We start from the raw sequence: 12,121 nt of genomic DNA on the forward strand, positions 1-12,121 counted from the left end.
CTTAGTGGGTCTGACGATGCTCCTGTTCAAAAACTGGGCCTGTAGAACTGGATTCTGCAAGCTAGGTTGGCTGAAAGTGGAGAGATTGTGTCTGATCCTGATAGAACCGAAGTGCCCACGGCAGGTTGCTGTTAAACAGTTTCAGTCCAGAGTCACACCTGTTGGCTGCCCAATTCCACCACAATAACCCTCCTGCGCCACTCGCGACTGTGGCCTGAACTTTGTTTCACCTCTCATTCCTAACCCACACAGCCTTGACTGTTGCTGTCAGTGAAGCGTGAGCTGGCTTAAACATGCCAGGGGCAATGATGATGGTGATTAAGATCTGGGTTGGGTTGGTGGAAATTCTGACACGACAAAAACCTTCTTTGTTCTCAGCTTCTTCAGGCCAAAGGAGGAGATTTTGTTTTTGAGGCTCTTCTGCAGGAAGAAAGTGGAGTCAGCTACAAGTACGGTATATGGGCCTTGGGCTGACATGGAAAAACCTAGTGCCCTCCAAATATTCTGCAGCACAGCTCCCACCTTCTTCGGCTTCCAGCAGAGGCCCCACCAGGTTGAGGGGATGGCTATCCTGAATTATGGACACTGGGCACTGGGGGGGGGGGGTCTGTGGAAGAAGACAAAATTGGGTGCATTCAATCCAGGCTGTGTATAGAAAATAGAGCCAAAACAATTAATAGCGTGCGACAGGCCCTGCTGCATCAGACCAATGGCCCACATATTCCAGCATCCTGTTTTCTGGAGTTTTGGAGTACGTTGTCAGCAACATGCTGATGACACCCAGCTCCACTTCTCCTTTGCATCTCCCTAGGTGTGGCAGTGGATGTGCTGGACCATTGTCATGCTTCAGTGATGGATTGGATGAGAGCCAGTAAACTGAAGCCCAATCCAGATAAGACTGAGGCACTTTTAGTGGCTGGATCCATAGACTCAATGGATGGGAGGTTGCCTGCTTTTGATGGGGTTACACAACCACTGAAGGAGCGGGTATGTAGCTTGTGGGCCCTTCTGGATCAGTTGCTGTCACTTGAGGCTCAGGTGGCCTCAGTGGCACAGAGTGCCTTCCATCAGCTTTGGCTGGTGGCCCAACTGCACCCCTGTTTGGAAAGGGATAGCCTAACGTCCTTCATCTATGCTCTGGTAACCTCTAGGTTAGATTACTGCAAAGTGTTATCCATAGGGCTGCCTCTGAAGATGGTGCAGAAACTAGCTGGTGCAGAATTCGATGGCCGGGTTCCTCGCTTGGGGAAGACTGTTTGAACATATAAGACTGATCCTGGCCCGGATGCACTGGCTGACCCATAAAGCTTTAAAAGGCTCAGGACCGCAATACTCCCTATACGAGGCTCAAGGACTGCGTCTCCCCATATGAACCAACATGGGCCTTCTGATAATCACCTGAGGCAATTCTTTGTGTGCTTCCTCTATGAGAGATCCGGAGGGTGACAACAGGAGTGCGGGCATTTTCTGAAGTAGCTCCCTGCTTGTGGAATGCTCTCCCCAGGGATATTCCTCTGGCACCTTCATCACATATCTTTAGGCACCAGGTGAAAATGTTTCTCTTTAACCAGGCCTTTGGCGAATTAACATTCAATCTGCATGTTTTTGGGAGAGGAGCTATTGGTTTGTTTTCAAAATGTATTTTATGTCCTCGTTTTGTGTTTTTAGGTTGTGCACTGCCCTGTGATCTTCAGGTGAAGGGCAGTATACAAATCATCATCATCATCATCATCATCATCATCATCATCATCATCATCTGTGATACCTCCTTTGCAGGGGGTTGGACTAGATGATCCTTGGGGGTCTCTTTTAGCTTGATTCTATTATCATGTGCATGGCAGGGACCCCCCCCATCACACTGGAGGCCCTTGTGTGCTTGATGGCAACTTCCATCTCAGTCCTTTCCGGCTCCTTCCCCCACCCCCCCAATTGTGCCAGCTGCTCCCTTTTCCCTTTCTTCTTTTTGTAGCAAGGCATACATGGATGGGCTCCCACCAGAGAGATTTTCTTTGGCTCAGCGAGTCCGCGGCTTGTGCCTGCAGCGAGATAAGCAGCCGGCTGTACATCACCGTCAGAAAGCGCCGAGCAGAGTTACGCTCCGCATCCGTCACCGGCTTTTATCTCGGAGAGGCAAAAGCTGCCGCATCTCCAGTCCCCGTATCTGAGTGCTGGAGCCGGGCCATTTGGCGTCTGCATCGATGCCCCTTCACAGCACAGTTTGATCGGGCTGGTATACTTCCTTCGTATGCGGCACCCGCCCTTGGTGCAATTCCACAAGGACCTGCCTGTTCCGACAGCCTCGGCACCCGAGGCTCTTGATCCACAGCCAGCACCTCTGTGAAATCCCGACCCGTCCATTAGGGCAGTCCCCTGATGTGCCATTTTCCTCCGGTTTCCTGTGCTCTTTCATTACATTTTTTTCCCCCTTGGAAGGCCTCTGACACCCCCGTTAAAAGCAATTAGGATAATGGAGCCATTGGAACCTGGGCGTTCTCTACACATGGCTCAGAGGCCGTTCATTTATCATGCCTTCACCAGCTTGAGCAGATTTATCAGACAATGTCTTCCCCTTGACTAGCTCCCCAGGAAAAATGGTGATGGAAACCAGCTCTCTCTACTTCATCTCCAACCGCAGGAGAACCTATTTTAAAAACGCAGACTGAGGGATACTGGATGGTGAAAAGTGACAAGAAAATGACTATAATTTCAAAAGATTCATATGTTGCATTTTCCCTACTTCTGTTGGTTTGGAGAAGGGTTGCAGCTCAGTAGGTAGAGCATCTGCTTTGCATTCAGAGGTTCCAGGTTCAGTCCCCAATGGCATCTCCAGGTCGGGCTGTGGAAGTCCCTTGCCCTAAACCTTGGAGAGCCACTGCTGCCATGAGTGTAGACAGTACTGTTATATACTGTACATCAATCAATAACCAGCAGAGAAGGCAGGAAAAAAACAGAGCACATTAAAACACAGTATAATGCACTGAACTAGATGGACTAAGGATTTTCTTTTTTGCTTGAGGTGAACTGGCTTCCCTTAAATATCTCAGTTGTGTTTTGCTGCCTGTGGAGTTCCTTAACTCTTTTATCACCCTCCTCCCTCCTGTACTGCTGAGGTTCAGTTGCAGCCTTTGTTCAGCTATACACTTTTTCTTAGAATCATAGAATTGTAGAGTTGGAAAGGATCATCTAGCACAACCCTCTGTAATAAAGGGATTTCAACTAAAGCATCCATGGCAGATGGCCATCCTCTTTTTGAGGCTAAACTTACACAACTCCTTAAACAGTTATTCATAAGGCTTGGTTTCCAGACCTTTTATAATCTTCCTCGCCCTCCTCTGTACACATTCCAGCTTGTTATTTATCCTTAAATTGTGGTACCCAGAATTGGATACTGTATTCCAGGTGTGGTCTGACCAAGGCAGAATAGAGAAGTATTGTTGAAATTGGCCTTCTTAAAGGCCAGAGAGCATGTTTGACTACACTCAGCTTTCCCTTTCCTTGATATCATGAAACCCAGCAGGACACGATCACTTCCTCCCAAGTTTCTCAGTACTTCCACTTTGTCAATTAATTTCTTCCTGTTGGTGAAGACCAGGTCCAAGATAGATGACCCCCTTGTTGCTTCTTCCACCTTCTGGGAAATGAAATTGGCTAGTGAGGCAATGGAAGAATTGGTTGGACCTTACATTTTTGGCAGAGTTTGTGTTCCAATGCATACTGGGGATAATTAAAGTCTCCCATGACTACTATATCTATCCTTTTTCAGTGTTTGGTAATCTGCTCTAAGAAGGCATCATTCAAGTCTGTAGTCTGGTTTGGAGGTCTATAGCAGACACCCACAGTAAGGTCACTGCTGTTTCCCTCTCCTACAATTTTTACCCAAGTACTCAATCTACCTTCCATGCTCCTCGTCCTTTCCTGTTTGGCCTATTCCTTTGGAATATGTTATACCTATCAATTTCTACATTCCAGTCCTGAGTCTCATCCCACCAGGTTTCAGTATTGCTTATTATGTTGTATTTGCCACCATGTATTAATACTTAATGTATTGATACATGTATACTTAATACATACTTAAGGTGTTCCCCCTGCCCCGGAAGTTGTGGTTCCCTGTTATCCATTGTGCATAACAGAACTTGCTCCCCATTGCCTTGGAACCGAAGACTCTCCTGTGGTTTTAAGCGCTTAGCTTTGGAGCAGACAGAACTCTTCCTTGTGGTTCTTCCCATTCACCTTCTCCAGAGGGACCCTGGAAGCCCATCTGCAGTGGCCGACTCAACTCCTTTCACTCTGATTGGCTCCCGTCACCACAAAGGTTGAGAAGAGTCAGTGGTTAAATATCTCCCCATTCATGCTGACTGGGCAGGATGCTGGAGGCAAGGACCCTGCTGCAGAATTAGTAATGGGTTTTGATCCCCCAGTAACCCTGGACCACCGCACCACAGAGTCCAACCCGCTAACCATTGGCAGCATCCATAGGAATGGTCCCGGGCTCATTTTGCGACCATTGCTGGCTCATGTCCCAGAGCTATGTTGAAGCAGACTCCTACGCGTCAATGGCATTTGCTTGCTTGCTGCTCCTTTGGCCAAAGTTTGGGAAGGCTTGCTGCATACACATGTGGTTTGCAGAGAGTAGGAGGCACAGCAGCAGCTCACATCCAGGTCTATGAACCAAGAGCCAGCCTAAGTCTCAAGGCTCTGTGTCATTATGGTCACAAGCTAAACCATTCATTTTTTAAAATGGGAGGTTTAAAGGGAAGGCAGCTATGTATGTGTTGGGAATTCGAGACCGGCTGTGATGCTGAAATGCCAAGCGCCAGGAAGGAAATTCTACCTGGTCAAGAAAACCAGCTGTAACTCTCTATCCTCTGCAGAATTGCACTTGTGTGGAAGGAACAGTCTGCTGCCTATGAAAGGCCCGACCACAGAAAACAAGTTAACTCATTTGGAGAGGGAGCGTGGTGTAGCAGACAGAGTGCTGTGCTTGGAACAGGGAGGTCGGAGTTCAAATCCCTGCTCTGCCATGAGACTTGCTGAGAGTCATTGGGCCAGTAGCTCTTATTACTTCACAGGGTGATATAGCATACCTACCTCGCAGGGTTGTTGTGGGGATAAAATGAGGAGGATAAGAAGATCAGGGCATGTTGCCTTGACTTCCTTGAAGGATCCACCCGGGTTGGTGGTTACAACTGCCTCTTGTGGGAGCGAATTCCAAAGCTGTGTGTTGTGTGAATAAGTACTCTGTGTGTCCCGAATCTTCAGTTCAGCTTTGTTCAATGTCCTCTATTGAGTTCCAACATTCTGAGAGATGGAGGGAGGAAAGCTTGTCTCCGTCCACTTTCTCCATGCTATGCATAATGTTCTCCAAACTAAAAAATTCTGAACATTGCAGCATTTCTTTATAGGGGAGTTGCTCCATTTTGGTTGCCCTTTTATGAACCTTTTCCAGCTCTACAAATGTCCTGTTTGAGATAAGATGGCCAGAACTGTACATGGTACTCCCAGTTTAGCTGCATCATAATTTGCATGGAGGAATTATAATGGAACAGCAGTGTGGGCATTTTCAGTTGGGGCGGGGGAAGGGTGTTCTCTGCCCCTGGTCCCCAGTCAGCAATCAGGACCATCTGATCACAAAACAGCCTGGAAGCACAGAACAGAGTTTCAACCTGTACCTGAAAGTTGGCCAAGGTGATATTTTAATCCTAGGCAGAAACTAGCTGTGTGTGGGAGAGGATTCTCAGTAGGGCAATTTCAAAGCAAGTGGGAGCAGAAATTCCTGCAGTCCGTCTGGGGTCGGGAATGGAAAGCATGCAAGCGAATCCATTCAGCATTTGCATGTAAATCATTACCGTATTTGTTTATGTTGTTTTTGGCGCTTCCCTTCCATTCAAATACACTGAAATTAATTACGTATGAAATTAATTACGTAAGCTTTGGCCACAGCAGCTAGCAAGACAAATAATAAATTTAGCAGAAGCCGAACTGTAGCAGAATAGAAACAGCACTCATTGTGGCTGATGCTGGATGGGACAGAAATGACTGCCTCCTTATTTATTATTAATTTGTAAAAATATTTACATACTGCTGTATCATAAGGCTATATCACAGAGGTCTACAACAATATAAAAACATAAAAGCAAACAAGAAAATCATAACAAGCTAAAATATCCCTACTTGTCCATTCATGAAATTTGGAAAACTTGATTTACCTTGCTGGATGTGTGCAACTGTTGTGAGTGGAGGAGCCTCAGTGGTCTGAAACTGGAGCCCCATGCAGAAAGTCCCTCTTTATGTTGAGGTGTAATAATAATAATAATAATAATAATAATAATAATAATAATAATAATAATATATTTGTACCCTGCCCATCTGGCTGCGTCCCCCCCAGCCACTCTGGGCGGCTTCCAACAAAACACTAAAATACAATAACCTATTAAATGTTAAAAGCTTCCCTAAACAGGGCTGCTTTAAGATGTCTTCTGAATGTCAGGTAGTTGTTTTTCTCTTTGACATCTGATGGGAGGGCGTTCCACAGGGCTGGTGCCACTACCGAGAAGGCCCTCTGCCTGGTGCCCTGTAGCTTTGCTTCTCGCAATGAGGGAACCGCCAGAAGGCCCTCAGCACTGGACCTGAGGGTCCGGGCAGATCAATGGGGGTGGAGACGCTCCTTCAGGTATATTGGGCCAAGGTCGTTTAGGGCTTTAAAGGTGTACACCTGAACAAATCAACAATGTATCCTGCACACATCCATCCTGCAAAGCAGAGCGCCTTTCATTGGCTCTGCTTCAGCAGGCCAGCTCCATCTGGCTTCCTCTCCCTCACCTGTCAGCATGAGGGCAGCCACCCCACCAGACTGCCTCAGCAGGAGAAATAGGAGCAGAATGATTCAGTCCATCAGCTTTGCTGGAGACTCAGCTCCATCAGGCCCTACCTGCCCCTCAACTGTGCCAGCTGGTCATTATAGGAGCAACTGTTTAGAAATTGCTGCCTGAGTTTTAGTTTTCCTCTTCCCTCCCTGTCCCTTTAACCTTGTGTATCATATTCTTTTAGATTGTTAGCTTGTGGGTACGGATTGTCTTGGTTTCACTGATTGTATGTAAGCTGCTTTGTGAGCCTTTTTGGCTGAAGAGTGGGGTACAAATGCTCTAAATAAATCTCACCCCCCCAACCTGACAATGGCAGTCTCTTTTTCCCTGTGGTCACTTAGGGGCTCTTCTATGAGGGGTCTTTGCAGACTCCCCACCCAGCACCCCGATCTCCCCCATCACCTTGTGCGAGTTGGTCATCCATTTATTGTAAGTGAGACCCTTTCTTTTGCTTGATTTCAGCACATTAAAACGTTTTTGGGTGCTTCTTGTAGGGCCCCAGGAGAGAGCGAGAGGGATGCTGTCTTGCAAAATGGTCACACTCTATCAGTCCATTACTGCCCTTGTCAGAGAGGCAGCCTCCCACTTTCTAGGAAAAAAGAGGGATTGCATTAGCTCTCAGAAGTGATCTGGATGCTTGGCTGAGCTTTGACCGTGTGCCAAGCCTTTGGGGAGCTGCCCCACAGTCCATCCCCGCTCTGCCGGTTCCTTTTCTTATATATGAAAAAGAAGAAGACGATACATTCAGCTGACCTAAAAATAAAATAATACAACACTTCTGGCCATCCTCATCTCAGTTAGGAATATTGCAGAGCTGGAAAAAGCCGATAGAAAAGGAAAATGCCTCACCAACAAGGACATGCTAATGTTTGGTTTTTGAATCCCTCCACATTATTATTATTATTTTAATTGGCACATACAGTGGTGCCTCGCAAGACGAAATTAATTCGTTCCGCAAGTTTTTTCTTCTTGCGAGTTTTTCGTCTTGCGAAGCACGGTTTCCCATAGGAATGCATTGAAAATCAATTAATGCGTTCCTAGGGAAACCGCCTTCAGACCAGGTCCGGGGACAGTCTGTCCCCAGACCTTTTCTGAAGGCTGGCGGGGGAAGAAGGAGTTCCCCGCAGGGCTCTCCAAGCTGCGGATAGCAGCCTGCTGCCCCGCACGAGGGGCGCTGTTAAGCAGAGCGCCTCTCGCGCGGGGCAGACATTCACAGCTTGGGGAGCCCTGCAGGACTTCCCCGCAGGGCTCTCCAAGCTGCGGATAGCAGCCTGCTGCCCCGCACGAGGGGCGCTCTTTAGCAGAGCGCCCCTCGCGCGGGGCAGACATTCGCAGCTTGGGGAGCCCTGCAGGACTTCCCCGCAGGGCTCTCCAAGCTGCGGATAGCAGCCTGCTGCCCCGCACGAGGGGCGCTCTTTAGCAGAGCGCCTCTCGCGCGGGGCAGACATTCGCAGCTTGGGGAGCCCTGCAGGACTTCCCCGCAGGGCTCTCCAAGCTGCGGATAGCAGCCTGCTGCCCCGCACGAGGGGCGCTCTTTAGCAGAGCGCCTCTCGCACGGGGCAGACATTCACAGCTTGGGGAGCCCTGCAGGACTTCCCCGCAGGGCTCTCCAAGCTGCGGATAGCAGCCTGCTGCCCCGCACGAGGGGCGCTCTTTAGCAGAGCGCCCCTCGCGCGGGGCAGACATTCGCAGCTTGGGGAGCCCTGCAGGACTTCCCCGCAGGGCTCTCCAAGCTGCGGATAGCAGCCTGCTGCCCCGCACGAGGGACGCTGTTAAGCAGAGCGCCTCTCGCGCGGGGCAGACATTCACAGCTTGGGGAGCCCTGCAGGACTTCCCCGCAGGGCTCTCCAAGCTGCGGATAGGCGCAGCAGGCTGCTATCTGCAGCTTGGAGAGCCCTGCGGGGAAGTCCTGCAGGGCTCCCCAAGCTGTGAATGTCTGCCCCGCGCGAGAGGCGCTCTGCTTAACAGCGTCCCTCGTGCGGGGCAGCAGGCTGCTATCCGCAGCTTGGAGAGCCCTGCGGGGAAGTCCTGCAGGGCTCCCCAAGCTGCGAATGTCTGCCCGCGCGAGGGGCGCTCTGCTAAAGAGCGCCCCTCGTGCGGGGCAGCAGGCTGCTATCCGCAGCTTGGAGAGCCCTGCGGGGAAGTCCTGCAGGGCTCCCCAAGCTGTGAATGTCTGCCCCGCGCGAGAGGCGCTCTGCTTAACAGCGTCCCTCGTGCGGGGCAGCAGGCTGCTATCCGCAGCTTGGAGAGCCCTGCGGGGAAGTCCTGCAGGGCTCCCCAAGCTGTGAATGTCTGCCCCGCGCGAGAGGCGCTCTGCTTAACAGCGTCCCTCGTGCGGGGCAGCAGGCTGCTATCCGCAGCTTGGAGAGCCCTGCGGGGAAGTCCTGCAGGGCTCCCCAAGCTGCGAATGTCTGCCCGCGCGAGGGGCGCTCTGCTAAAGAGCGCCCCTCGTGCGGGGCAGCAGGCTGCTATCCGCAGCTTGGAGAGCCCTGCGGGGAAGTCCTGCAGGGCTCCCCAAGCTGTGAATGTCTGCCCCGCGCGAGAGGCGCTCTGCTTAACAGCGTCCCTCGTGCGGGGCAGCAGGCTGCTATCCGCAGCTTGGAGAGCCCTGCGGGGAAGTCCTGCAGGGCTCCCCAAGCTGTGAATGTCTGCCCCGCGCGAGAGGCGCTCTGCTTAACAGCGTCCCTCGTGCGGGGCAGCAGGCTGCTATCCGCAGCTTGGAGAGCCCTGCGGGGAAGTCCTGCAGGGCTCCCCAAGCTGCGAATGTCTGCCCCGCGCGAGGGGCGCTCTGCTAAAGAGCGCCCCTCGTGCGGGGCAGCAGGCTGCTATCCGCAGCTTGGAGAGCCCTGCGGGGAAGTCCTGCAGGGCTCCCCAAGCTGCGAATGTCTGCCCCGCGCGAGGGGCGCTCTGCTAAAGAGCGCCCCTCGTGCGGGGCAGCAGGCTGCTATCCGCAGCTTGGAGAGCCCTGCGGGGAAGTCCTGCAGGGCTCCCCAAGCTGCGAATGTCTGCCCCGCGCGAGAGGCGCTCTGCTTAACAGCGTCCCTCGTGCGAGGCAGCAGGCTGCTATCCGCAGCTTGGAGAGCCCTGCGGGGAAGTCCTGCAGGGCTCCCCAAGCTGCGAATGTCTGCCCCGCGCGAGGGGCGCTCTGCTAAAGAGCGCCCCTCGTGCGGGGCAGCAGGCTGCTATCCGCAGCTTGGAGAGCCCTGCGGGGAAGTCCTGCAGGGCTCCCCAAGCTGCGAATGTCTGCCCCGCGCGAGAGGCGCTCTGCTAAAGAGCGCCCCTCGTGCGGGGCAGCAGGCTGCTATTCGCAGCTTGGAGAGCCCTGCGGGGAAGTCCTGCAGGGCTCCCCAAGCTGCGAATGTCTGCGCGCGAGAGGCGCTCTGCTTAACAGCGCCCCTCGTGCGGGGCAGCAGGCTGCTATCCGCAGCTTGGAGAGCCCTGCGGGGAAGTCCTGCAGGGCTCCCCAAGCTGTGAATGTCTGCCCCGCGCGAGAGGCGCTCTGCTTAAGAGCGCCCCTCGTGCGGGGCAGCAGGCTGCTATCCGCAGCTTGGAGAGCCGCTGCGCGCCTTCTCCTCTGTTCCCGGACCTCCCACCACAAGCCTTCAGGACAGGTCTGGGAACAGAGGAGAAGGTGCGCTGCGTTTCCCCGCTGTCCCAGGAGATTTCCCTATGGGCTTTCGTCTTGCGAAGCAAGCCCATAGGGAAATTCGTCTTGCGAAGCCTCTAAAAATCGGAAAACCCTTTCGTCTTGCGGGTTTTTCGTTTAGCGAGGCATTCGTCTTGCGGGGTACCACTGTACAACAGAGGAAAAGAGAAAATCAATAATAAGAATAAAAAATAAAACAAACCCCTTTATTGCTAGCTGACATTAACACAGGGGTCAGCAAACTTTTTCAGCAGGGGGCCGGTCCACTGCCCCTCTGACCTTGTGGGGGGCCAGACTATATTTTGGGGAGGGGGGGTAATGAACGAATTCCTATGCCTCACAAGAGATGCATTTTAAATAAATCACACATTATACTCATGTAAAAACAGCAGGCAGGACCCACAGATAAGCCAGAGATGCATTTTAAATAAAAGGACACATTCTACTCATGTAAAAGCAAGCTGATTCCTGGACCATCCACGGGCCGGATTTAGAAGGCGATTGGGCCAAATCCGGCCCCCAGGCCTTAGTTTGCCTACCCATGCATTAACACTATGAATAGCCCACAAATCCTGCCGCCTGGCTGGAAGGCGTCTTTAAATTGTGGTAGTGGCTCTTGCTTCCTCAGGATAAAAAAAATGTTTCTTACTCTTGGTTTAGGTGTTGTGGGGGCAAGGTGGTTTGTGTGCATGGGAATGCTTTTTGTGTGCTTTATTGCATTTGATTGATTTAGTTGTACAGTCAAACCTCGGTTCCCAAAAGGCTGTGTTTAGGAACGCTTCAGCTCCCGAATGCTGAAAACCTGGAAGTAAATGCTCCAGTTTTCGAATGTTTTTCGGAAGCCAAACATCCGATGTGGCTTGGCTTCTGCTTGAGTGCAGGAAGCTCTTGCAACCAATTGGAAGCCGTGCCTCGATTGTTGAACGTTTTGGAAGGGCTTCCAGAACAGATTATGTTTGACAACCGAGGTTTGACTGTATAGATTTCTTTTGCTGTACAGTCATACCTCTGGTTGAAGCAGCTTCAGGTTAAGCATTTTCGGGTTGCGCTCCGCGGTGACCTGGAAGTAACGGAGTGCGTTACTTACGGGTTTCGCCGCTCGTGCATGCTCAGATGCTCAAAATGACGTCACACGCATGCGCAGATGCGGGTTGCGTTCGCTTCAGGATGTGAACGGGGCTCTGGAATGGATCCCGTTCCCATCCAGAGGTACCACTGTACAGGCATTCCCACACTCACACGTGTTCTACTTACACACATAAACAGAATCATACCAGGAAATGGCAAGAGAGAGCTGGAGAGTCCTCATGGCTAGCAAAGAGTCCCTCCCCTGAGGCCGAAAAGGACATCAGTGAGGGTGGAGGAAGCCCCAAAGGGACTGGAGGCACAGGGCTTTGTTTATATTGCTTAGCCTCCCTGCCTAGCATCTGATGCAGGCAGCAGCAGCAGCAGCAGCAGCAGACACTTTCCTCTGTGTCCTCCAGCCAACCCCAGAGCTTCAACTTTACTTGAAGAGAGAGCTGTGTGAAGAGAGAGCAGGAGAGAGAGTTGAGGAGCAGGGGAAAATAGTGATTTAGAGACTTTTGGGAGGGTGCTCCCCACTTTACGTGAT

The 12,121-nt window shown here is 51.6% G+C and overlaps 1 protein-coding gene across 3 annotated transcripts in view; it reads left to right on the forward strand.

The window, feature by feature from the left end:
- Nucleotides 1-12,121, forward strand: part of VAV2 (vav guanine nucleotide exchange factor 2) — a 158,901-nt gene that overhangs the window by 36,972 nt on the left and 109,808 nt on the right. The gene's annotated exons all lie outside the window — the stretch shown is intronic.

This window comes from Podarcis liolepis (assembly GCF_965112155.1).
Source record: "Podarcis liolepis genome assembly, chromosome: Z".
NCBI classification, from domain to species: Eukaryota; Metazoa; Chordata; class Lepidosauria; order Squamata; family Lacertidae; genus Podarcis; species Podarcis liolepis.